We start from the raw sequence: 26,840 nt of genomic DNA, 5'->3' as shown, positions 1-26,840 counted from the left end.
TCAGGAGGATTCGCCTCATTTTTAAAAGTCTATTTATTACTTAGACAAGTTGCAAAATTTGTTAGGACTCAGGCCTTCCACCAGGGTTAGTAGAGACAGTAATGGGTAGCTGGTGGAACTTTGTGATATGAGTGTACATATAAGTAATTTAAAAAAAAAATCTTGAAGCAGATGATAAGTACTATAAATTTACTTCCCTCACATCGGGAGCTCATTTAAATTTTTATCCCCTTCGTTCTTCTTAACATTAGTGGGAATCACGAATTTAAGCATATATATATTTAAGCATAATTGTGGCTCAGAGTTTTTCTTATCCCTTTTACAGTTCAGAAAAATTAGAAGGTCTGAGAGGGACTTGTAAGGACAGGAAAAAATGTTTACACTTTCCCTATTGTGAAGTTTAGCCAAAACGAAGAATTTGATTTTGGTTAGAATTCTTCCCTTTCAGTGACTTTCAAAAGGATATTACCTCAGCTTCTTGCTTAGCAGGACAGCAGTAAACATTTTATTTTCAACTTCCTTTAAAAAAAATTCTTTCTCTGGTCCTTGTTTTGATAAGTGTATGTGGATTAAGTCTCATTGCCTTGCCTTTGAGCGGATGCCGTTGGCTGAGAAAATGCCACAGACTTTTCTAGTAGTGACCAAAAGTTGTAGTAGCAGTAAAAGAAAAAAAAATTACAGGCAGAAGCTGCATTTTACTCCTTGCTCTTTTTCTGCAGTGTCTACATGATCCCTGGCCCTGAAGCAGGCACTCCCGGATGATTCATTTAACAACATTCAGCAGATGTTTTTTTGAGCACCTGTTATGTGCTAGGTGCTCAGCACAGTTTCCACTCCAGGGGCTCTGGTTTTATGAGAAAGGCAGATGTAAACAACCTCAGTACCATGATGAGGGTGTCCACAGAGGCCGGCACAGAAGGCGGGAGGTTGTCAGTGACAGTGGAAGTAAAGGGGCACTCATTTTGAGCAAATATTAATCAATCACCTGCTGTTTTCTAGGCACTATTTAAGGTGTTGGGGCTACACAGAATAAGCAAAACAATATTGCCTCCCCTGAAAAGCTTCTGTCCTAGTGTGGGGGACAGATATACGTCAACCTTCCTAGCATGTGTGTGTGAATGTGTGTGTGTCTGAATTGGGTCAGGAGAGGGGAAAGTATGGATGGAAGTGACATTGGAGCAGGGATCTGATGGGATCAGGCAGAAGCAACAGCTGCCCTTGTGATAGTGTGGGCTGCATAATGTACTTAGAACTCCCCTTGAAAGAAAGGAATTAACATTTCAAAGTGAGGAAGGGGAATCGCTGAGTATAAATGAGATGATCTATCAGGCAAGGCACTTGACGCTCTGTGCCGTGTGCTGGCCACCAGGTTCCGTCCCTTGGGTTTGGTCACCCTGGACATGCCATTGGCTGGCTCCTGGTCCTGGGCATAGCTGTGGAGTCAGGGTGTTGCCCCAGCCCAGGCTGAGATCTCCTTCTAGAGGGACGCCCCCCTTCCTCCCTAGGCCTGACGCTCAGCTCTCCCTCCCATCCGCAGGCCTTGGCACAAGGGAGGCCCTGGGCTTGGATGGGACACATCTGACCTAAAATTAAACCTGGAGCTATAATATATATAAAAAAAAAAGCCCATGATTAGGTGTTTACAGCACGGAATCTTCAACAATTAAAGAGAAAAGGTGTGGGTGGGGTGAAAAATAGCAATACCCACACTCTGAAGTTTTTGAGAAAAACAGGAAACTAGTCTTTTTTAACCAGCGATGCCCAGAACTGGTTATTGCAAAGAGGGTTGTTTTTCTAATGCATTGTGGTCAGTGCAGCTGTGCCAGAAGTACATTTCTGCTCATTATGACAGCCGTCTGTGGATTTCTTTAGCTGACAAACCTATAGACAGGCAAGCATAATTATCAGTGGTAACCTGGTCATTATGGCCGGATGGTGCTTGGAAAACAATTTGCACAAGTCCTGAAAGCCCGTGAGAACACAGAAAATAAGAGCGTTTGGCCAACATGCAGCTATTTCCGGGAGCTGTGAATGACCCAGACCTGTGAGCCATACAATAGCTTATTGTGGAAGGACTGTTTGAATTCTCTCTTTATCGGGATTTTTTTTCATGTTGACAGACAGCATTTGATGGCAAGTGACAATATTTTTTCTAATTTGCTGATTAACTCAAGCTCCACTTTCTAACAGTGTTTTAGACCTTTTTATTTTTTGCTTATATTTACTGGTTGCTGGCAATTAGATAATGATTTGAAAAGAGAAACTGTCAAGGTCACAGAGATGTTGTCTCTTGTTCGCAGAACCCCACAAAGGCACCATTGCTGCTGCATTTGTGAAATGAGGAAAATGATTACAGGAGGGACTTTATGGGCAATTATGGATTAGGTTTCTGTTCTTTTGAATAAGGTAAAATGCTTTAGAACCAAATTGAAAGAGAGCAACTGCCTTTATCTGCACTGTATTCATATCCGGAAGACCAGGTTAATACAAACTAGTCACTGAGGTTTCCCCTTCACTTCCTGTGTGGGTTCAGTGTAATCGGGGAGCCCCTCTAAACCAGAGCACTCCCTTGCAGGCCACATCTTTGTGCACGTGGAGATGTCATCTTTTTAAGGACAAAAAAGGGGCATTAGACTTCTGGAAGTTAAGTCATATAACCCAGATTTCATTGCTTATTGCATTTTATGGTCTCCAAGCTAAGCGTTGGTCTGTGCGTTGAAGGATTTACGCCTGTCTGTTTGTATCAGACTTTACAGTTATCTCTTTAATAAGTAAATTACTCACGCTTCTCTCTTGTGAAGCTTGTTTGCAGTGCTTGATCCAGGCCGTGTGCCTGGGCTTAGCAATGCCCCTTGTCCAGCAACTGCCCGGACTGCTCCAAAAAAGGCAGTCATTACTGCTATTGATTTTTGTAGCATGTTGGTCGTGGTAGAGTTATTTGCAATGAAAGGGAAGTTGACTCCTTGCATCTGCCTTTTTGTTTCACCACAAAAGTGCTCTCCATTGAGGCTTCCGTCTCTTGGTGGCAGTAACAGGACTCAAAGGGGATTCTTTTCACTCCTTTTTCGGGGGATGGTTTGGACAGCAGTAGGTGGCACTGGGGAGGGGGTGTGAAGGTCACCCTATTTTTAACCCCTTGCTATGTGTTTCTTAGTGAAATGAGATGAGAGGACCTGCCGTTTCCCCCTTACCAGCATGTGGCAAAAAGTAATGAGCCAACGGTTGTCAAGTGCTCTCAAATGCAGGTGACAGATGTTTTAAAAAGTAACAACTCTCACTGGAAAAACAAACAAACAGAAAAACCCAACAGATAAACCAGCAAATAAACATGTTTTCTGGGAATGCCTCCTATTTCAAACACATATTGAAATACGGGTTTTTAGCTGGGAAAACATAGCCCTGGGAAGTTGTGATAATGTTGAATTGGCAGAAAAATGGATTTTTTTTACTTTCCCTTCTTCTTCTTGGATATCTCCCTAGCATGGTGTATTTTTAATATATTTTTATGTTCAGATACTTTAAATCTTGAGGGCTAGAAATATAATCTTTTACTTTTCATACTTGGTAAAGCCTGAGTCTGTCTTTGACAATATTACTTTTAAATAGTCATGCTAAGGCACATGAACAGAAGCAGCACAGAGCGGGAATCTCAGGGGGGAGACGGGGGGGAAATGGGCTGCATTCCTGCAGTAGAGCAATGAATGAAAACAATTCCCGGAGACCAGGCAGCGACGCTGAGCGGTCCCCGAGAACTAGTTTGGGGTCTCTACCAAATGGTTAGTAATATGTGAAGTATGTGTTTATTAACAGCTCCTCAAATTCCTATTGCTGTCGCCCTCCCATTTTGTGTTCACTGGGGACTGTTATTACAAAGACACAGTTACAAACGCACCGTACTCTTCTGTCCTTCCTAATGGGAAGGTGGTGCTCGGGAGCTGATGCCTATCTGTGCAGGAGGCTGTGGCTGACGGGCCGGCTTGTAATGATTAGCTCTTTCCCGGATGTGCACACATGGAGATGGCCCCTTGATTTCTCACTGTCATCATTCCTAACATAGCCTGGAGCCAAACTGAGACTCACTCCGTCAAGCTTGGGGCCGAAACTTTTCCCTCGTGGGGACTGCTTACTGCCCGGTGGTTCATCTGCTGCGTTCACAGGCATCCCGCGCTTGGAGCCTTCGTGGTGAAGGGTTTCACAGAGTGGCTTTACCTCCTCTCTTTGGAGTAGCCCCTCTTCTCATAACTATCTGGGAAGAAAACCATCATGGTGGTGAGAATTGGAGAGGAGGTTGGAGAGGACTAAATCAAACTCTTTCTATTCTTTGTTGAAAACAGAGAGGGCCAGAAAGAGTTAGTTACATTCCTCGCCTGGTTTGTGGAACTCTCTGTGCCCTGATTAGTGGCTCCACTTTCCTTCTTTTTCACACAGGCAGCCCCAGAAGGCTTTCCCTGGGGGAGAGGATTGCTTTAACACTGGTGAGCTGTGAGCATTTCAGGAACTAGCTGATGCTCCTGGGTTGTCATTGGATGCTTGAGGAGGAATACAGCTACTCTTTATGGAAATGCTTCAGAAGTAGGAGGTGGCATTGATGGCAGGGTTTACATTCACACAGGAGCTTGCCCAGTGCGCTGCTCTAGAAACCTGCAGCGTCATCCCCATGATGTCAGGTTCTTGCCATCCCCTTGCCCCCATCTTCTGGAAGTTTGACTCTCTTGACTTAATGACTTCAATGAAAAAACAGATGTCATTCTTTGTAATGCTAAATAGCACTATTGGTTGTCTGCAGAATTTCTCTTAGTTGAGTACGATCTTCACAGTGGAGTTTGAGTGATAGTGCAGTTGGCAGGATTTGCATTATAATCCCTTGCTTAAACACATCAGGAACACAGTTCCACATGTGACATGAAGTTACCAGAGCACAAAATTTAAAGGGTTTCTCCATTTTGGCGCTGTTGATGTTAGAGGGTGGATAATTCTTTGCTGTGGGCAGCTCTCCTGTGCATTGTAGGATATTTTCCAGCATCCCTGGATGACAATATAGTACCTCCTTCCTGATCATGACCACCAGAAACAACCCCAGACATGGGCCAGCATCCCTTAAGGGACAGAATCACCCTGGTTGAGAACCACTGTAGGCTAACAATAAATCAGAGGAGGATTGCACATCTACAGCCTGAAGCGGATTATCATTAACAGCAGCATACAGCATGACTGTAACAAGCCAGAGTAAGAAAGTAAGGATTGAGAGGGTTAAATTACTAAATAACTAACATTCCTAGGCAGTGACGGAGCTGAATAGCAACCTAAACTCCGGGGCTTCCCCTGCTGGCTTGTGGCAGGAATTCCCTTTCTCTTCCTCTTGCCCTCAACTTTAGGGCATTCCCTTTTCACTACTGCCCTAGCTTCCAATTCACTTATTTCTGCACCCTCCTTCCTCTTCCACCCCTCTGCCCTGCCTGTTGCCACCAGGGACTGGTCCATCACTGCTTTCTTTGCAAAAGCGCAGACCTGCTGGGGTCTTCCTGCTGATGCCCCGACCCATCACTCTGATCCTGGGGACCGTGCCTTGCTATTCTTACCTCATTATTTACTTCTTAGAGTTCTACCTAGACTTTTATGGCTCAGGTAAGAAAAGGTGAGGAGCAGTTTCATATCCTATAGATGCAAGTCCTCCGTGTGATTGTTTTTTCTAATAGAAGTTCTGCCATATAAGGGGAGTGGGCCCTGGAGTCCTCTTATTACATTGCCTGAGGCTAATTCTTGTCAGGTTACATAAACTTTTGAAGGCTAGCCTGGGATGCCAACCACTGTTTGTGACACTGGTTCCAGAGGGACACATTCCAAATTTCAAATAGTAGGTTTAAAAGCAAACTTTTAGAACACAACTTACTTTAAGTGGGAACCGCTTTGGCAGGTTAGAAGATGGGATGTAATAGTTCAACTCGCACCTGTTTCAAGTAAGTTCTTCCCCCAAATCTCAAGAAGACCCTTAAGTAGGCAGCTCAAACGCTCCCTTCCACTGGGACTGAACCTTCCAACCCTGAGCCCCAGCTGGACCATCCACGGTTTGTGTCTCTGATACGGAAAAAACAGGCATCTGGCAATCTCCTTGGATTCCATTTGGACTCTGCCAAGTGTACTTAGGCTGCCAGAGTTGGCCAAAAGAGGAAAAGAAGAACACTTTAATCTATAGGTTGAGATACAAACTGAAGGCAATCAATAAGAAAACAACTGAAATCTTAGCAGATCTAGACATAGTAAGAGAAAGATATATGCTGTATAAATATGCAATTAAATTAGAAGAGTTTAGATCAATTAAAAGACAAGTACAAAAAATACTTTTTGTTTCTACACCAAATAATGTTTACATCAAATTTGTCAAAGATAGGAATGTTTATCATTTTAGACTAGAAAGATACAATGGAGAAGACTGCTACTCCAAGACTTGAAAGGGTCTTCCAGTTCTTACAATCCTATTAGTTTTTTTCCCATTCCTTCTAAATTTGTCAAATTGCACACATTAATATGTTAGACCAAGTGATAAATTTTTGCAAGCTAGAATAAGAGAATGGTGGCCAATGACTTCTTTGCGGAAATTTCTAAAATATCTGTGCTGATGATTTTCCAATTGGATTCAGGGTGACCTGGACCATCTAGCAGTTCTGGAAAAATGTGTAGTTGTGGTGGATTTAATATAGATCTGTTTCAGTCACCTCTAAATTTCAGGCTTCTGATCATGACAGGAGGAATGCTTAGATCCCAGATTTTAAATAGTGTACATTTAGTAAAGAGCTGCCTTCCTCCAATACTATTACATAACTTTCTGATTACATAGCATGCCTTTTGTTTGGGATTTACACAGTAACAATCTGTTTTGAATGTCTGTCCTTTACCAACCCCTAAGTTCCATGAGGACAAGAACCATGGCTTTGGGAGTACATAATTGTTTGTTGAATGAGTAATTGAATAAATGAGGGGGAGAAAAGTTCATCATGAACATTTTACAAGAAAAGCATAGTGCTTTTTTTAAATAGAAAGGTAAAATAAAGATATTTCCCAATAATGAAATTAAAACAAAATTTAAAAGAATATCATGTAGTGAAGTTTTGTTTCCTTTTTGGAAATTGATGGCTTTTATTGAAGAATAAAGAAATATTTGCATTTTTTGGAGAAGGAGAGCATAGCATGCCCTCCAAAATTAATCTAGTGGAACATGGGTGTATAAAGCCCTCCAAAGCCATCAATTTTAGTCTTACTTTATAGTAATAAACACCTTTTAGGGCCAAAGTAAATTAGGACAGTGACCTGGGTAAAAGAGTACTCTTGAGCTGTATAAGAAATATTTGGTTTTGTTGCCGAATTTAGAGCAATGACCTTCATTCTAAGTGTGAAAGCATTCTGTCGTTGTATATAGACCTGGTTGACCCATCTGGAACTCTGTTGCCATGTGGTTCAGTTGTACTAGTGTAGAAAGTGAGTAATCAGGAATGGCTTAATATATTAAGCTTTCTTTGGTTTGGCACTCATGGTCCATTTGCCAGATCAAAATCATGAGTGGAACTGAAAATTGAGTGCAGGTAACTGCAGGATAGTTGAATTTCTTCAACCCAAGAATCTTTTTATATTGCCACTGTGTGTATCTTTTCAAGAGCACTGGTTTAACGTCAGCCTCACTGGATTAAAAAAGCCATTTTCAGCACTTACTGTGAGGCTATGGACAAATTTCTTAAACTCTTGGGGCCTTAAATCCTCTGTAAGGGAGGTAATAATGGTACCTGCCTCATAAAAGATTTAATGAAAAAATACACATACATCACTTAGCACATTGCTGAAATACAAGGACTAAGTAAATGTCGATTGTTTATATCCCTCTATGTGATGATTGTTTCTATTACTATTTCTACATCTTTCATTTTCTTAATGTTTTCAGCAGTCAGCCCAAACTTTCAAGCTTCCTTTTTAATGGAAATCAGAGTAGTCTAAACAGAGCTTAGGCTGCCAGAACTATCTGCTACCTCTTATAAAGAAATAAGATAATGCTTGGTGTGTGTGTATGTCTCTATATGAAAGAACTACAATCCTTGAGTCTTGCCAGACTGAGGATAGGTAGATCTCTCTCTTGGCTGGGAGCCAAATCCTATTACCAGGCCTTACTTATTTCAGACCTGATACAGATGCTTCCTCTGGGTGATTTTTTTTTCCTCCTCTCTTATTCGAAACATAAAGACCAAGGGAGTTGGAAAGCTGTAAATTAAACTTACAAAAGAAGTACAAAAGTGCCTCTATTTTTTTAAATTTCCCAGAAATGGACTTTATAAGTCATTATCAGAGTTCTAAAGGGGCCCTTTTTTTTCTGAATTTTTCATCACATGAATAAAACTGGGTTTTCAGTTATAATCATGCAACACAAACCATCACACGAAAACTAACATTTTTACCTTGGTATGATTTCTTGTTTACTCTTTTCAGTATTTCTTTGTCATGTAGAAACTGGCAGGGGGAGAATCACTGAGGGACATGACCCCAGACTGAGCAGAATGAGTCAGTCTTTAAGAGCTAAGAGTGTGACAAGTCAGTGGACCCTTTAGAGGCCTCTTCTGAAATTCTCCTGGTCCACTCACTGGTAACTTATAATTGCCAGGTTTAGGAATTGCCTCCTCTTTGTCGCCAACAAGTTCTTTCATCTTGCAAAATTTAAATTTGGTTTTGGTAATTCCCAGTGGAAGTTGTTATTATTGCATGGAGTTAAAACCTGTTTTAAAATAAATAACTTAAGGGGACGATCTGTAATGTTTTGTTCCATTTGAAAGTTCTATGGTCGAAGTTTTACCTTTGCTTTTTAGTACTTTTAAGATTTTTCTGGTTTTGTGTGATTTCTTACAAATTCCTTCTTGTTCCCCAAATCAATAAATTAATATTAGTAGTTCATTAATGTTGAAAATTTGAAATTTTACTTTAACACCATCAGGTTTTAATTATGTCTCTACACTGTGGCTAAAATTTAATCCACTAAAATCTTGTTAGAACATTTTTTATTTTCAGGGCTGTAGCTTTTTAATGGTCTCTCAGCTTGGAAAATTAAACATGCTCAAATATCTTCCATTTTGAAAGTAAACAAACAAGCAAACTAAAACCAATAATCCTAATGGCTTTTCTAGCTTCCACATTACCTTTCTCAACTGCATCCCAGTTTTGACCATCCGCTTTAGAAAGAAATCTCAGTAACCGCTTAATTTTGAAATTCAGTGAAATCTTTTAGGTTTTTGACTTATTTGACCTATTGTTGATTTACATTTGATACTTTACCATTTAATTTTTCCTCTACCTGGCCCTGTAATGCTGTGACCTGTTACCCACCTCTGTTCTCAGCTGCTTCCCACACTCCCCAGCCTTCGTGGCTTTCCCCAAAGTGCTGCCTGTAGGCCTCTTTCTTGCTGTAGCTTCCCAAACTGTTGACCCAGGCGTGTTGTTTCAAGTAGTGCCCTAGATGCTGCCGATGCTAATGGCCTTCCAAACTGGGCTTTTTTAAAAATTGAATTTTAGTTGATTTACAATGTTGTGTTAGTTTCTGGTGTACAGCATAGTGATTCAGTTATATCTGTGTATATATATATATTTTTTTTTCCATTATAGGTTATTACAAGATATTGAATGTTGTTCCCTGTGCTATACAGTAGGACCTTGATGTTTATCTGTTTTATATGTACTAGTTTGTATCTGCTAATCCCATGGGTTTTATATGTATATGTCCAGCTGTCTGCCTAGACATTTCTACCTGAATGTTTCTAAAGCACCTCCAACCTAGTAGGGTCTAAAACCAAAGAGACTCTGTGTGTCGTTACTTGCACTACAGTGCTTTCATCCTACCTATGGCAGGTGTTTGATGAGGGCAGAGAGCACATTTGTGTCACTTCTGGAGCAGCACAGTGCCTGGTGTGAGGTAGGCACTTAGTAAATGATTGTTGACTATGTTAACAGATGGCAGGAACAGCAAATTATAGATACTGAAATAAGAAGCAAAATTTTTATTTCACCAGGCAGAAAAGCTTGTAAGTGGTTAGATATGAAAAATATATTTTCTTGTAGTTTCATAGAGAATGAAACCATCAGCTTTGTTGATTAGATGTAGCTCTTAGGACTTGGGAAGAGAAGCCTATGTTTCCTTACTAGACTCATGGTTGACCCGGTGCTTGCGGTTGGTTTGAATGGAGACTTATTCATGGAGTCCTGGTAGCAGGTGCCGTTTTTTTGAGTGGCTTTTCCAACAATTTCAAAAAGCATCTCAGTGGACAGAGCAGAGCTCAACTGTCTGCTGGGAGAACATTTAGGTGTAATTGTTTCCTCGATGTACTTCCTCTCCGCTGACTCTCCATTCCAAAATGGGGCTCTGTGGGTCAGGATATGGGCACGATATGTAGGCTTCTGTTTACTTAGGCAGAAAGCAGTGAAAAAAAAATCATGATTTAATTTACAGAGTGATGGCCCCTGCTCCGTCCTCCCCTCCCTGCCCCCTGTGTACACACAGATAAGATTGTCTATCTGGGTGTACTAGTCATGCTCATTTAAAATCATCTCTAACTTTACTAATATTAAGTTTATCATTTGGTACCAGTAGCTTCGTTACATTGCATTGAAGGAATATTAGAAAAAGTTTGTTCTTGGAATCTGTATGTGGTTGGGAACAGCTTCTAACTGAATGGAATAGGTATTAATGGATTAATCCGTGTTAATTTTAAAGATAAGAGGTCTTAGCAGTGAAGACTCACCTCTGACCATCCTGTATTTAAGATTAGGTTCTCTGCACTGTGATAGTGGACCACTGCAGAATTATGTTATGTAACCATTTCCCTTTTGGCATTCATAAAAACAAGAAACAGGTTTTCAGAGGTCATCCCACATGGAGCAACAGTTTTAAATACATGAATAAAAATTCCGTTTGGCTTTTTAAATACTTCTCATAGATTTGTAGTTTTGTTGTATTTTGTAGTCTTTTACTGGTCTGGTAGTGTTTTATGAGGAACAACAAACAAAACATCCTGTTTTTATAACATTCAGCACAAATCCCAGTGGAATTATTACAGAAATAGCAAAGGTTCTTCCTATATCAGTTAACAGTTTTTTTTTTTAATTCCATTATTTAATGTTTCTCTTCAAAGTCTTAGAAGTGTAACTAAAACAAGATTGATTTGTGTCCCCAGGCTCTGAAGTCCTGCTAAGTGTTAATTGTCCAGGGTTTTTATATAGTGTTTGAAGAAAAACGGAGAAAATGTAGGGCCTGACCCACTACCATCGTGATGGCGACCATTTTAAACTGCAAATATTTGTAAAACTCTTTTTCGTCCTTTTTTTTCCTTTTCCATTTTATGGTTCCATCCTTTAGAAATTCCACAGGATTCCCTTAAGTGTTTGCTTAAGTTAAAATAATTTAAAATTGAATAGAGAAGATATTTTTAAAAGGTTGTAATATGGCTCTAGGACTGGTGAAAAGAGCCAGCATGATGATTCAGAAGCTGAAAAATCTCCATCTTACGCAATCAAGTAAAACTCTGTACCTTGGCCTTCCCCACACTGGACTAGCAAGGAGTTGGGAGTTACTCCGCCCCCAGCATGCCACTGCGGGTGACACGCTGGGCTGTGACAAGCTACAGCCTCGGTGGAGCTTGTGCTGCTGGGAGGGTGACCCTGATGTGCAGGGTGGATTTGAGCTGAGTGACCTCAACTCATGTTCATTTACTCTGAAAGGAAAACCCACAAGGCCTTCTGTGTTCTAAGGAGCATTTGTGCAAGTGCGGGTTCTTGTGATGGTGCCCAGTCATTCCAACAGCCTGCGTGCGCCATGTTTCCCTGCGATGCTTGCTGCCTTGAAAGGGGCTGTAGTCGTTCACAGCATTTATCCTGGTCCTTAGGAATCACACTTTCAGACTATGGGAGGGACAGTTGATTAATTTTTCTTTCACTCTCTTACAGATGTTTTTTCCCTTACTTTGTTTTCTGTATGTTTTTTTATGCCAAAAGCTGTAAAATAAAGTGAGGCGGATGGAAGCTAATTCCTGAACTAATTCCATCTCTGTTGAGCAAGCAGGGTAAAAGTTTCCTGGTAGGACCTCCTAGGTGCAAGAGCTGAGTCATCTTTGTGACTGAATTCCATGCCTCACCTTAAGTTCTTGTTACTCAGAATGAGACTATGCCAGTGTCCTGTCAAATAAATGAAACCGTCAGGTTCTAATTAACGTGCAGGGCTTCTCTAATTAAACAGAATTGATGGGAAATATCTGGGAGGATATTAGCAATGGAACAGTGATGTTTGCATTTAAATGATCTTAATTACCCCTTGGACTTAATGTCCTATTAAGATGGACGGGAGAATGTCACATCTCACTTAGCCCTATTGTTTTGGACAGTGGCTGCGAGCTGAAAAGGACCAGAGTGCATTAACTTGCATTGTGGTGTCTGCTTTTGCAGACAGAAGGTTTGGGAATGTATATTCTTTTCTTTCTTTTTTTTCTTTAAAGGAAATTAAATCACAGTCCTGACAGGAGAGGGTGAAATCTCTGAGCAGACCTCCCCAGTGCTTGGAATTCACAGACTCTACCCTGTCCCAGTTTGCTATTATCCTAAGGCAACACACTCCCCTGCTGCTCTTTGCATCTTTGGCTGCTTGCCAGCCTCCCAGGGCCTCTGGCTTTGATGTGAGGAGCAGGCTGTCCTCGGGCCAGGCTGTTGTTGCTGCCCTGGCCTGGGCTTCACTCACCCAGAATGCCAGCAGGGATGTCCTGTCTCGCAGTATATGTTTCGACAGCCCAAGTCATCATCAGGGGCTTCTAACACTCCTGAGGCAGAGGGAGCTGCCTCGGTGAGGCCACAAGTGTCCGCCCCCAGCTGCTCGGCTCTGCTATGCTGGCTTTTGGTGCCTGTCCCCCGGGGAGGGCCTGTCCGCCTGGGGGAAGACACCAGCTCTGCCAGGTCGGCTGTCAGTCTGCAGGGCCTCCTTGGCAGGGCTCCGGAGAGCCGACCCGACGAGTTGAACAGCTTCCTCTGGGGACTTTGCATCGCCCTTCATTTGATCTAGGCCTGGCAGCCTGGTTAGTGAGGACATCAATTCTGGCTCACGAAGTCTCTCTCAACTGAACCTCTCTCCCCCGTGGTTCCAGGCTTGTAGTTAGAAGCCCATGCTGTTGTAAATTTAACTCTTGAAACTTCTGGTAGTATCTTTGGGTGATTCTAAAAGTAGGTGGATGCATAAACACAGAGGATTATAATGAGAGATAGCAGGGAAGAAGAAAATGGGGCTATGTCTTATAAGTAACTGAAAGGCCAGTTTAGATGACATGGTGCCTTGTACTGGATCTTCATAGATTAGTAATAGCTTCTCCCACGGAGGGGTGGAGGGGAGTGGCGGGTGGTTCTCTCTTCTATTCTAGTAAAATCCATACTCCAGATATACCTTTTCACCAGCCATTATTTGTTTATTTGTGTTAAATTTTATAATGTTTCGAGTTTTGTTTGTTTGTTTGCTTCTTTTCACAAAATAAGTTATTTTCCTAACGAGAACATGTTACATTTTTGGCAACCAAGTAGGAAAAAGATGATTAGCTCTTTGTTGCAGTAGATGGGGAGGGCAGCCTGCATGGTCCCATGACCTAGTTAGGGGAGGACACCTGAAAGGATTCAGAAAAGAAAGAGGAAGAAACTTGGAGAAGATAAATTTCACAGTCTTATTAGGGCATGCCCGTTTGCCTTCTGTTTAGCATTCTGCAGCCATTCATGGTTAACAGTGAATTTAGCAGTCTCATATTAATCTCTTTCTCTGTCATTAATGAGTGTCTGCCTGTGTGTATTAGGTTGGCGGAGTAGGTAACGCCACTGGTGCATCCTGAATACCAAGGCCTTATTTAGCATAGCTATAGGAATGTATGCATCTTATCATGTTCAAGTTTAGGGACTTTGAAATTGCAGTTTTGCAGTAATCCATTATCTAAATTCCATCTTCCAGCAAGCACAGAGAACTTTCGCAGAACAGGAATGTAGAAGAGAAGGTAATTGTGGTTAAACCATAGTCATGGCATTGAACTTTAATGTGAAGTGTAATATTTGCAAGTAGACCACATGTCATTTCTTGTTCACAATGAGGTGACAAGGTTGGTAGTGCCAAGGATGGAATGGGAGCTCAGTGAGAGTGTTCACCTGACCTGGGAATGCTAAAATGTACTGTTTCCCTTTCAAATGCTCCCTTCCCTCCTGCAGCTTACAGGTACCCACCTATCCCCATAATTTTCTTTTGTAAGACAAGTTTAGACTTTGAATTTTCATGTTTATATTGACCCTGGCCATCCTCTGTTCCCTTTCTGTTGACCCCGTTGGGTCCAACCTACTGTGAGTTGATGGGAAAAGCTCTCCAAGAAGATTTGAAAAAACAAAAACCTAAGATATAATTCATTAATAATTTCATTCTGTTTCTGGATGTGTGTTTTCTTCCCATTGTCAGCCAGTGTGAGCGGAAAGGGAAGATAGTGCCGTAGCCGGGGGTGTTGTGTGGGTATGTGCCACCCAAAAGTATTTTCTAGGAGATAGAAGTGTTTATTTTCATAATAAAAGTAGAATTCAAACACTCTAACAGAAGGTTATTAATTCTATTGTAGTGAAATGTTGTATCCTAATGCTGTTAAAGTTATTAATCATTAAAGACATAGGTTAATCAAAGGCATATATGACATAAATATATAGATAAAAAAGGCAACTTTGTGCTACCAGGCTGAAACCTATTAAATGTCGTTGTTAACACTGGATGTTGCCAGTGGAGAAAATTTGATTAAGACTGAGGGACGACTGCCCATTTCTTTACTGTTCAGAGACACCATTACAATTTTCAAATCTTCAAATTTTAAACGAGGTCAGAAGTTCCTTTCACCTGGTGAAAAGTGAATTCTGGTTAAAATTTCTGATAATATCTACAGCCGCAAAGCAGGTGACTGTAGAATTTCTCATTGGAATTCTAGGCACTCGCTCCCTTCCAGAATGGTCTTTTCTGGCCCCCTGCCCTTTCTCTTTCCACATCCCCACAACCCGGGGCCTGACCATGTCCAACCTGCTCTTTGACGCTCCTTGCCACTATTCTAGCCCTGACTAAATTCTGCCTGTTTTCAATTCCTGTTATTCTTAGAATCACTACTGCGTATTTTAGCATTTAGCATTTAATTTTAAAAAAATCACTTTTTATGGGTTGGCTTAGGGCTAATCGTATGTACTTTATTATCTCTTCTAACAAGTGCCCAGTGTTAGGTACCTTGCAAACATTTTTGGTTGGTTGGATATTATTTCTGCTGTCTGGCGGGCAGCAAACCATTGTTACAGACTAGAGTCTTGCTTCTCGAAGTATGGACCTCACACCGGTGAGGAAACATCACCGGGGAACTTGAACAAGTTGGACCCCACCCAGACCTACAGAATCAGATTCTACATTTGAACAGGCTCCCCTGGTGACTCATATGCAGGTTGAAGTTTTCATTGCACTATTGAGAAAGACTCACTTCCTGGGAGGGGTAGAGACCCCATGAACCTTCAGTGAACTTTCCTTTTCTGCCAGTGTTGTATTTAGGTATCTGGTTGTAGCAGACTGGAAACTGCCCACTCTTACTATAACAATGAAGTTGTGTATTTGATCTTTACAGAAAAACTGTGCCATTTAAAAGTGGCCTGAGGGCTCTGTTTAAGTATTTAGGACTGTATTTGTATCGTGATCCCAATCATTAAAATCCCTTTAAGTGGCTTCCTTTAAAATTCTCAAACTGAGGAGCAAAAAGTATGATTTCCTTTTCCTTAGTTACTTTTTTTTTTTTGCACTTGAAGTGCTCACACCCACTCAGCTTGCTATTTTGAACTCTGGGAAAGAAAATTTGTGGGCATCTTGCAGTCTTTCAGGAAACAAGGCTCAGATTAAATATTTGCCACATTTTCTACGTGTTTCTTTCTTCAGGAAAGTGGAGAAGCTCATCATTCATGCTTTCACTCAATTTGACACAAAGTGTGACTTTCGAAGTGTGGATGGAAAAGAGCTTCTGTCCTTATTTGCCAATGTTCACACAGATATTCCTGGCTTTCCCCGCCGCCTCCAACCCCGGTCCTTCTGTTTGTCCTTCTCTTCCCTTCAACAGAGTGTCTGCAGTTCGTCACACACTGCATAGATTTCATAAATACCAGATTTTTTTTTTTAGACTACCTAGGTTTGTTAAATCAAGATATGGATTTAATTATCAGGTACAACAATGTGTAGGCTATTCTCTGTCAAGTTTAAGTTTAAAGTATTTTGTTGACTTTTAAGTCATTTACATTTTCCTGTTGGTTTTTCTCTCTCTTTGAATCCAAACCCATTTCACAGATAGCAGAAATAAGAGACTTTGGTCAAGACAGAGGGAAAAGAGGAGGGTATTAGGTTAACCTCAGCCACTCAGCCTGTTTTAAATGAACTCAGGGCTTTGTCTTGTACGTGTACGAAGAAAATAAAGCAGTTGCCTGGGAGGCTATTATTTTGTGATGGTTGTGTCATTTACATATAGCTTAATTTTATTTTTGTTGAGGCAATTAAGATAGGACTTAAAATACTTGTCTTCTGTTTAATCAGTGTTCGCCTACATGTATAGGATATTACTCAGGGGACCGTGTGAGGAATTAACACAGTTTAGTAGCTGGACTTGAGAATGAAGTATTCCTAAGCAAGGGAAACGGAAGTGACGAAAGACAGAGGGAGGAGACTTGTAGACTGTAAATTCTTATCGAATATAAAAGTTAAAATGTAATAGATGTAGAGGTGCTTTTAATATACTGTTTTTTTTAAACATGGGCAAACAAAATATTGAAAAGATGCTTAATTTGTGATTCAACACAATTCTTTTCAAACCTCTAATGAGAATTGTTTGGGTACGGCTGAATATGGAGGGTAGAAAATACACAATCAAATAATATAATCTGAGAAAAATAGATGAGAATTTCTCAAGTATATATGTGCACACAAGGAAATATCAAGGAATATTTAAAAATAAAAGATTAGGGAGTAGAATCTAGGCCTGCTGTGGACTCAGACATACTATAAAACAGTAACAGTCATTAAAACCTCCTAACATGTACAAATTCTTGTGATAATGCACATGAAGACTATGTAACACAAAGCCAATCACAAAACACTTGCTAGCTCTGAATAAACATCCCATTTTAAATATGTAGATCAGGGGAACCCAGAAGTGGACCTGTAATAATACAATATATGCATAAAACATAATGTAGCAAGCTTAGTACATAGTATTATAGAAGACAAGGATTTGTCAAAAATCTTTGAGTATGTACTTCACACTGAGAATCCAAATACACACCAGATATATTAACTGGTTAATATCTAAAAATAAACTTATAGAACAATTTGTAGAAATTTTAATACATATCATATTAAAAGGCCATTGAAATTCACTACAAAAATTAGGACCTAAATGTAAAAATTTTGTATTAAAGATGAAACACAATGAAATTATCTCAAAATAGAAGACTAATTATGATCACCGTTAAAATGAAACAACAACCCTGAAATACCAATTTATATTAAATAAACCACCAGACAAATTTAATCACATACAATGGTGAGGACGTTTGGTAAAAGTAGAATGCTCATATGTCGCTGGTGGCTTTACAGATGATTTCAATCTCTTGACATTAATATGGCTATAAATATGGAGTCAATAAAATATTCATACCCTTTGATTTCATAATTGCATTTTTGTTAATACTTTAAGGAAAAAATATGTTTCTAGTGTTAAAAATAAATGAGAAGGTCTGAAATACTCCCACATATGGGAATTATTACAGAAATGACTAAGTAAGCATGTTAACTCTATGGAATATTATGTGGCTGGTAAAAACAAGAACTTTGTGAACTACATACAAATAGAGAATGTGTTTTTATATTAATGTGTTTTTCATATTAAATGAAAAATAAAATACATAATTATACTTGTGTTACAAGAACATCTATGTGAAAATATGTTACATGGGGGCAAATAAATACTAGATTAGAATTTTTAAAGATGAATGAAACTAATTGTTCAGGTGGTGGGATTAAGGGTGTTTCTCTGGTTAAAAATGTCTTCAATGGTGTTACGCATTTATAAGGAAACATATTTATGACTAAGTAATGCAGCTGTACTAATGCTGGCCATCAGGGCACTACTTTCTAAATGTTATTTTGGAGCTCTGCCAAAATATGCCAAGATGTCTTGGGTGTGTAACAATCTTAAGGTAATCTCAGTCTCCTTATTCTACTTAGCCAGTTTTTTTACTAAGTTTGCAAAGAAGTGACTTGACTGTAATTGTGGTCAAGAGGGTGGCATGGCATCCGTGGTATTTGTGGATCTGTCCTCACTCACTTTGCACCCATTTTCTTCCCCTCCTAAACTGAGAAGCATCTTTAACGTCGCTGGTGCTCAATAAATAAACTCCTGCTAAATATTGTTGAACTTTTGCCCACGGGAGGCAAAGAAGCTCTGTGACTGTAAAAGGGAAAATGGTGGACGAGTAGTCAGGAAACCTGCCTTCTGGCTGTATGACCTTGGGCAGGTGACTGTGACCCTCTGGGCCTCATTCTCACCCTCAATAAAAGGAGGGTGCTCCAAGACCACTGCTATAGTGGACTATAGCCTTTATAGTCCAGGGCTATAAAGACGTCACAGTTCACAAGGTGACTCCAGGCTGCCGGTGACTACCTTAAGTGGCAGTTTTCAGTGCTCCTGGAAGAGCTCATTTCCTGTGTTCACTGTTGCGAGAGCATGGACAGCTAACGTGTTCCTGGGGAGTGGCCTGCTCAACTCAGGGAGCATGGTTCCTGACCATGACATGGGGTAAACCATTCAGCCAGAGAGAGTCACTCCAGTGCTGCACTGTAGGTACCTGGGTTTATTACACAAAAATGACTGAAATAGACCTGTTGGTGACCAGCATGATCAAATATTAGTTAATGATAAATTACTCCATTGTTTAGACCATGTAACTGACTGAAATACAAAGTTCAGATGTCTTCAGATTTTCTGATGGAGTCAAAATACCCCTGACTAAGGTGCATTTTTTGGTCTTGTTTTTTTTCCTTTTTCCTAATGTGGTGAGGCAGTCAATCAAAACAAATGGAAGGCAAGGAGGTGTAGACTCAAATCCTTTCATCAGGTTATAAAATTAGTTTAGATACGCACTCCTGGGTGGTACAGGAGTTATAGGGAACCAACGATCATATCTCAGGTGTTACTCACCTCTAAGGAAATAAACATTTCTAAGGAATGTGGTATTGTTGTTTGTACACATGAGGCTGCCTTGTTATTTGGGAAACAGATCTGTATCTGTGCCAATTAGGGGCAGTCATTTAACTGAATCATCCATACAGGTGACTAATATATTTTGTACTTACTGCTTTTGAAGTTTGGTAGGAGGTGCCCACACCAGCTGAAATATTCCTAAGTAATTTGAAATTGCTGACCACTCAGATAACCATAGTTTGATTGAAATTAGAGCATACTTGCTATAGGTTGAAAACCTAAATAAGATACTGGCTTAATGCTAATTACAAAATGGTGTAAGAAACAAGGCAAGAACTACATAATTTAAGAAAGCAGTACTTTACCTAAAAAATGAACAAAGACAGAAAGGAGCTAGACTTTTGTATAAGTTAGTTTCACATTATACACAGAAGAATCATTGAGAAAGGGATTCTTAAGAATCTTCAAGTCATTCTGCATCATGGTGGGAGGTGCCCTAGGCTCTTTCTTGGAAAGTGACTAACTTAACCAGTCTACCAGCACAGAACCATGATGTGAGGCTCCAGGGATGATAGTAAGCTAGCTACCAAACAGTATTTGAAAGCACCTTTGTAACTGTTTCAGAAAAGGCCTAGAAAAGTACAAAAGGATATTTTCATAGCTCTAGAAATTTAGTGTAATTATGGGTGTTGTTCCATTTTGTGTCTCATTGTTGAGGTGCTCTATTTGTTGATCCAATGTAATGAAATCACCAGGCCATTTGACATTTGTCTTGTTGTATTTATGGCAAGAACCCTAGAATAATAATTAAGGCTATTTAGCACTGTTAATGAAGAAGTCTTTTGAGACCGCACCCAAATGAGTTTCCTAGAGAACTATTTCTTGAATAGCAGTAAGACCAGAATCTAGACATTGATTGTCTTGGAAGTGAAGACACATTTCCTGTGGCTACTGTGGATTTCTGCTTAATATATCTAATCATTGCTGTTTGCCTTCCTGATTGTTAGGAATGTTTTGTATTGTTTGAGCATCTACTTTCAAATAATGGAAAACAAATCTATTCCAATCTCCTTTTGTAAAAAACTATCAATGTTTCTAATATGTCTAGTGGAATTGAGGGAGTGACAGTATGTGGCTAATTCCAAATTGCATGATAAAAAATCCTGTATTTATGGCCTTGCAATAGGTTTTTGAACTTTCACTGAAATATAGTTGTGTCATGTTCTGGGAGTTTAAAATACACTTAATCTACCCTGGGGGGTATTCAGAAGTAGCTGGAAGCTGTCCAATTTTCTGTCTCACTCTTCTGTTCAGCCCCCCAGAATCCCATTTACTTTAGGCTCTCATCACTTGAAATACAGTTTTGCCATCTCTCAAACTTTCTCTTGGAGCTAAGACAGCAATTGAGTATTTGAGCTTCAGAGAAGGTGCATCTACTGCTAAAAATGAACAGAATTAACTGGATATTATTTATGAACCATAATTAAACTGTTTTTTGATCTTTAGTAAACCCTTTCTATGGGAAATGAGTTATAGCATGCTAAGAATGATTTGTAAATTTATGCCAGTGAATTCTCTCCGAGTGCTCTATCTGGGTATTAGTTTATATTTTTCAACAGAGGTTGTGTGTAACTAGGGCTTAATAGCTTTAAAGATCTGCCGCCTCCACATTTTCACTGCACTAGTAAATTCATAAAAATCAATGCGTAGAATTCCAAAGTACTCAGTTGCATCTTTTCCTCATCTCTGATTTTACGCATTCTAACTGGCATTATGTAGTCATCACGTCCGTGTGCCAGTCAGTACTGAAAATAAACTCTTCTGCTCTTAGGCTTTGCTGTGTTATTTTATTACTTTTCTATGCCTGAACATTCTTTTTACCCCAAACTGGAAAATTTAACTTAGTTGCCAGATGATTTTGTTGTTTTACAGAAGTAGTACAGTCACTTAGGAGATGAGATAATAATCATCTTGACTTGATTTCTGTGTTATTAATGTATAGATCATATAATGCTGCTCTGGTTTAAATACTGTTCTTTGTTGTGGTTTTTTTCTTTCTTCATTAGGTGGAGTCTTTGAATTTTTCAAAAGACGATGGTAATCAGATCTACTTGAAAAATTAAGCGAATTGATTTGGTGGGAGCACTCTTTTACCAGTGCTGGTAAAAGACATTTAGCCACTGGGTAAGTTGAGTCAAGTGCTTTCTATGGGGTTTGATTTCAAAATTTTTGGAAAGCTCTCTCAAGCAAAATATTAAGCTTTATGTGAACCTTTAACAGTAATGATTTGAGGCCCGGAAAGATGTTTAGGATGCTATCTAAGTGAAAATGTTGTTAAGTCTTTACCACATAGGCAGAACTATCCTGATTAGAAGTGAGAAGATTAGAAACTGTTGTCATTTATAGTTTGAAACCAGATCCTTTCATTTACCATTTTGATGATTATTTGTTTGTCGTAATCTTGAGGTAATGTGAGAATATCAGGTATTACTGTTAGTGAGATACGATGTGTAATTGTACTGTATAGTATCAGATTCAAATCTAAGGTATAAGAATATTTTGAGTAACTCTCTTTTTTTGAAACCATTATCATTTTGCAGAAAGCTTGGTTTCTGTGATAAGAATAGAAATCTCAAGGATTTGCTCAGTCCAACTTTTTTGTTGCACTGTGTTGCTTTGGAACACTCTTTGAAGTAGAGAATTCTCCATTAGGAGGAGTTTAGGCTTGTAGCAAATTCTTGGTGCTGCCAAGACAGAATTTAGTGGGAACGTGACTTTGGCGACTATTAAAATGTCAGTATAATAAAGCCTGCTCTGTCAAACAGATTTTTGACATCGGAAATCTAAATGATACTGATTTTAGGGTTTGGTAACTTTTGTTTTAATTCCGGAAAACTCATGTTTTAATTAACACTTTACACAGTAACAAAATTTGGGGAAACTTTCATATTCCTAGTCTAGGTCACAAGATTTGAGTTTCTGAAAGTCTAAATTTTATTCATGATTCTAAATTGTGCAGCTTGTTACTTAATTTTCCTCTAATAAGCTGGAGCCATTTAAAAATCTGATGAATGATGCTAAAGAAGAGAGGAGACGTGTCTAATCATTTGGGGAGCAGACTTCAAAACCAAACTAATAATGTCTGCTTCACCTGTGGGCATCTTGAGACATGATGGGGTCAGGTGGTTTTTCAGGGATGCTTTTGCATATGTTTTATGCAATGCTGACACCTACTTTTAGCTTTTTCTAAAATAATCTTCCTTGAGGCTACTTCCCTGGAACTTGATTGATTAGTGTAGCTCTTGAGCATGGAGTGAGTGCAGCAATGTCAAGTGTAGAAACCTGGGGAATTTCTTCATTTTCTCTATAAGGTTTGAGTATTACTAAACTGATGTCAGACCCATGGACCCGTAAGCGTCCACTTACAAGGGCTGTGGTTCGTTGTGTGAGGGGAGCCCGTCACTGTTAGTTTCTTGGGCTACATGGTTTCATTTTTCCAAAATGATTTTTTTCACCTCTTCTGTGACATTTGACTCTCCCTGCTTTGTTTTTCAAGCATTGCACCTGACTATACTTTGATTCATTCATGCATTCAATACTTTACCCATTCATTTATTCATTGTTGTTGGCAAGCATTAATTAAACCAGTCATATGGGCAAAACCCATTTGGTACCTTGAGCATTCTGTAGCCACCTGAGACACGGACTGAGGGTGCTTTTACATCATTTCATAGTTCTCCCTTCTGCCTATCCTGCCCGTCTCCTTGCTTTGGCCAGCAGTGTGGCGTGGTGGTGTGTGGCAGAACCTCTCGTCTTTTACTGGCCACACAGAGCCCGCGCGGTGGAACTTTGTAATCCTACATCTCGTTTCTGGGATGACCTGAGTTTTTATTTGTGTAATGGCTTACAGTTTACCAGTGGCTTCCATGTTACACGAGCTCACTGAAAGCAAAAACTGTTCTGTAGATGTTACACTTTATTTTGTGTATGAGGAAATAGACTCTGGGGATTACAACTGAGTGATTCACTCAAGGCCACAGCATTAGTGGGTCATAGAAGCAGGATTCAACTCTGGTTCTCCCAACTTCAGACAGTCTGTCTTTTGATGCCAGATCACTGGTCTGGTTGACTGGCCGTGTTCAAATATTGGAGCTTTGTGGATACAATCTGTGTATTCTGTTTGGTGTGAAACATATAAGGAAATGGAAAGCATATTGGAGTTTGGGGGAAGAATCAGATCTCATAGTTTTAGGGAATCCTGGAGGCAGTGTACCTACCCTCTCTTGATGATACTGTTAAATTCACCCAATCACTGTCCTGCTCTGAGAATCTCACAGACTCCAAGCAATATCCTTGTAGATCAAGAATGCTTTTGGAATTCTGATTCCCTCGGCCTTTGTAGTTTTCACTGTGAATTACTAAACTGATTACTGGACGACATCACCGACTTCAGAAATCTTCCTGCTCTATCTCTTTTTCTCTCTGAATCCCCTTCACCCTTTATATTTCTCTCCCATCACTTTTTGTTCTTGTGCTTTCTAGTCAAGTGATTTACGTGGGACTTTTATCTCACCAGCCACAATGTAAGCTGCTTGAGGGCAAAGACTGTGTCTCTATTTCATTGGTGTCCTCTTCAGCCTTGAAAATGGTGGTTGGAAAAAATAGTAGATGTTCAGTAAATACTTGTTGAATTTAATGAAAATATTTGATGATGAGTCTTCTTCTGAAATTCATTTCGGGGACTGCAAATGGATACCTGGGCACAGATTTCATTTTAATCATATTAGGAAGATGAGTCAGCAAGTCTGATACTTACTAAATATCCAGAGCAGAACCATAAACACATTTATGTACCTTTTAAGTGATCTTTTATAATGCAAAAAAATTTACCTCAAAGTAAAATAACAATTCCACCCTGCCTTCTCCCCTCCCTAACACATAACAAAAATCCCTACCTTCCCTTACAAGAAAGTTTTACTGTCCTTGTCTTGACCATGGGAACAAAAACAATTTCCCTCCAAAAAGAGTTAATGAGCTAGCATAAAATGTGGCCTCTGGAATGAGGCTTCCTGGGAGATACAGGTGTGGATGCGCTGTGGAGGTGGAGGGCAGCTTTCTCTGCCTTTAGGACTAGGGATGTGGGTTTAATTTGGCCTGCGGTGGTGGGAAGTCCCTGAAAATTTTTGAGCCGAAGAGTGATGTAATCAGAGCTGCACTTTAGGAAGATGAAGTGAGCTGAGCTGTGTTGGATGGCGTGGGGGTAGAGGTGCGGGTGGGGTGAGTAGGAACAAGAGTCCCTGAAAGCACAGCAGCCACTTGGGAGGCACTTAACGTTAATTCACACAAGAGCTGTCACCTCCGGCTGTGCCCTTCCCCTCGCCTCCCACACTTACATCACAAAGGAAGGCCCTGTTGAGAAAACTTTAGTGAGCACTTGAATCCCAGGTTCAGGGAATTCTTTCTTGTTTTTTTATTGAAGGATAGTTGGTTTACAATACTGCATGAGTTTCAGGTGTACAGCATAGTGATTCAGTATTTTTATGGATTAAACGCCATTAAACATTTTTATAAAATCATGGCTGTAGTTCCCTGTGCTGGGATTCTGACTTAACTTCCTCCACTCTCTTCCTTAGTTCCTTCCTCACTTCTCAGGTTTGGCATCTTGGTGCCTTTGTGGCTACTTTCAGCCTTAAGTGTTTTCCTTAAGACTTTCCTGTTACTTCTGCAGGGGACTGCCTCTGATAATTGTCCCTGGATTCCATATACCCAATTACCCCAGGGTGCAGTTTCTAGACCTGTCCTATGGAAATTTGCCAGTTGGACCCAAAGTGCCTTCTGATCTGACTCTGTGCGGTAGGAGATGAGGCAGGTGCTGAGGGTCTGAACTGGAATGGCGGGGTTAAGGATTGACAGGACACAGACAAGAGGAGGGAGAGTGCAATGCAGGACCAATGCAGGACCCCCTGATCAGGTATAGAAGGCGTGTGTGTGCTTGTGTGTGCGTTTCTGGGGGTGGGGAGCATGAGGAAGCTGTCAGTGATGACACCAGGCTTTGAGCCTGCGAGTTTGAATATGACTTTTAATAGAAAAAGAGAAGTAAACAGAGAAGCTGGCTTGGGTCACAGGATGATGAATTTGATTGTACACCAATTGAGTTTGAGATAAAAGTAGATAAAAAGCGTGTACTTTATACTACTCAACTTTTTTATTTTCCTCCATGAGGGTTTATAGTTGGAAATAGGAATTCACTGGAAGACTTGAGTCTTCTTCCTCTTTTTGCTGTTCTTCCAGCTCCTTAAATATTTCCCAGGAGCTCAGGATGGTTTTAGGTTTTCTCAACCTTCCCCCTGCCAAAATGCCCCACAAATTCACCTCCTCAGGAATGCGTGTACTTGTCAGAGTACTCACAGCAGCCAGAAGTGTGCCTTCCACCTCCCAAAATAAAAACATACGGGAAAATAGCTATCTTTTCCTTTTGAGGAGCATGATCATTGTCATCTCACGACTTGCTGAAATAGCACAGCAAAGAACACTTTTTGGCAGGCTGGGAAGTCTAGGGAATGCGCAAAAAACACAGGCACTATTCTTCCCTTTGCGATGATGTATTTGACTGAGACAGTCTAGCTCAGGGAAGCAGGAGCATTTTTACTTGAGCCCTAAAACTAAAAAAGTGTATTAGCCATTCAAATCGAAGGTTGTCCTCTCAATTGGTGGTATTTCTAACAACAACATCCTTAGGCTCTTAAATTTGATGGTAGCAGCGAGTCGGCTGGTCCCAGTGTAATCCCCTCCCACTGCCATCCACTGAGGAGTTTTTGAATTTCAGAAGAGATCCTCTTGATTAAATCAGTTTAAAAGCATATAATGATCCTGTACTTATCATTTATCATTACCTTGTGTACTAATGATTAAAGCAAACATTTAAAACTAAAGGGCAGCAAATATATTTTAGATCTTGAGCCATAAAAAGATTTCCATTAACAGAATGTTTTGTGCACAAATAAATTATTCATTGACTGTAGCAGAGCTTGATTCTGTCATCAGCCTTAAGTGGAAATTTTGAGAACATCAATCATCACAGACGCCAACACTAAGTTGGCTTGAGCCCCCATCTTTCATACATGGAACCTGAGCTTTTTTTGCTATTTGTATAAGCTTTAATTCAGTTAAATTCAATGAATATTTATGGCATTTCTGCCATGTGCAATTTAGTGTTCTGGTGGTTGGAGGACTCCAATGATGAGTAAGTCTGCATTTTAGTCTTTGAATTGCTTACAAACCTAAAACAGAGACAAGGTTAGCACTTGGAGATTAGAAAGTTTAAGTAGCACCCTCAGAAATATATAAATAAAATGTGTTGCAAATTCAGAGGAGAAAGAAATCACAGGCATTTACTTGTAGGAATGTGTGGGGAGGAATTTGGAGATCAGGAAGTGTTTCCCATGGAAGGCTTTAAAGATGGGCAAGATTTTGACAGATGGAGAGAATTACAAGCACATGGGCAAAGAGATGGGATGGATAATGTGGCTGTCATCATGGCATGAGAAATCACATGGT

At 40.0% G+C, this 26,840-nt stretch overlaps 1 protein-coding gene and 1 long non-coding RNA gene across 13 annotated transcripts in view; one reads left to right on the top strand and one right to left on the bottom strand.

The window, feature by feature from the left end:
• Positions 1 to 26,840, top strand: part of LOC102506755 (HIVEP zinc finger 2) — a 155,569-nt gene that overhangs the window by 78,936 nt on the left and 49,793 nt on the right. For 8 of the 12 annotated variants that reach the window (XR_004322031.1, XR_004322033.1, XR_004322034.1 and 5 more), the window contains one exon: positions 21,350 to 21,467. The exons of the other annotated variants lie outside the window; for them this stretch is intronic. The gene's annotated coding sequence lies outside the window, so the exon portion shown is untranslated. The remainder of the gene's footprint in view (positions 1 to 21,349; positions 21,468 to 26,840) is intronic. 12 annotated transcript variants of the gene reach the window in all.
• Positions 5,973 to 25,396, bottom strand: LOC116665427. Its single transcript, XR_004322037.1, has 4 exons — positions 25,386 to 25,396; positions 23,839 to 23,844; positions 17,177 to 17,181; positions 5,973 to 6,051 (listed from the first exon to the last, which is right to left on the bottom strand). It is a non-coding gene; the product is annotated as an uncharacterized LOC116665427 (long non-coding RNA).

The sequence above is a fragment of the Camelus ferus genome, chromosome 8 (assembly GCF_009834535.1).
Source record: "Camelus ferus isolate YT-003-E chromosome 8, BCGSAC_Cfer_1.0, whole genome shotgun sequence".
Taxonomy (NCBI): domain Eukaryota; kingdom Metazoa; phylum Chordata; class Mammalia; order Artiodactyla; family Camelidae; genus Camelus; species Camelus ferus.
The sequence above is the reverse complement of the archived record's forward strand: the minus strand, read 5'-3'. Positions and strand labels throughout refer to the sequence as shown.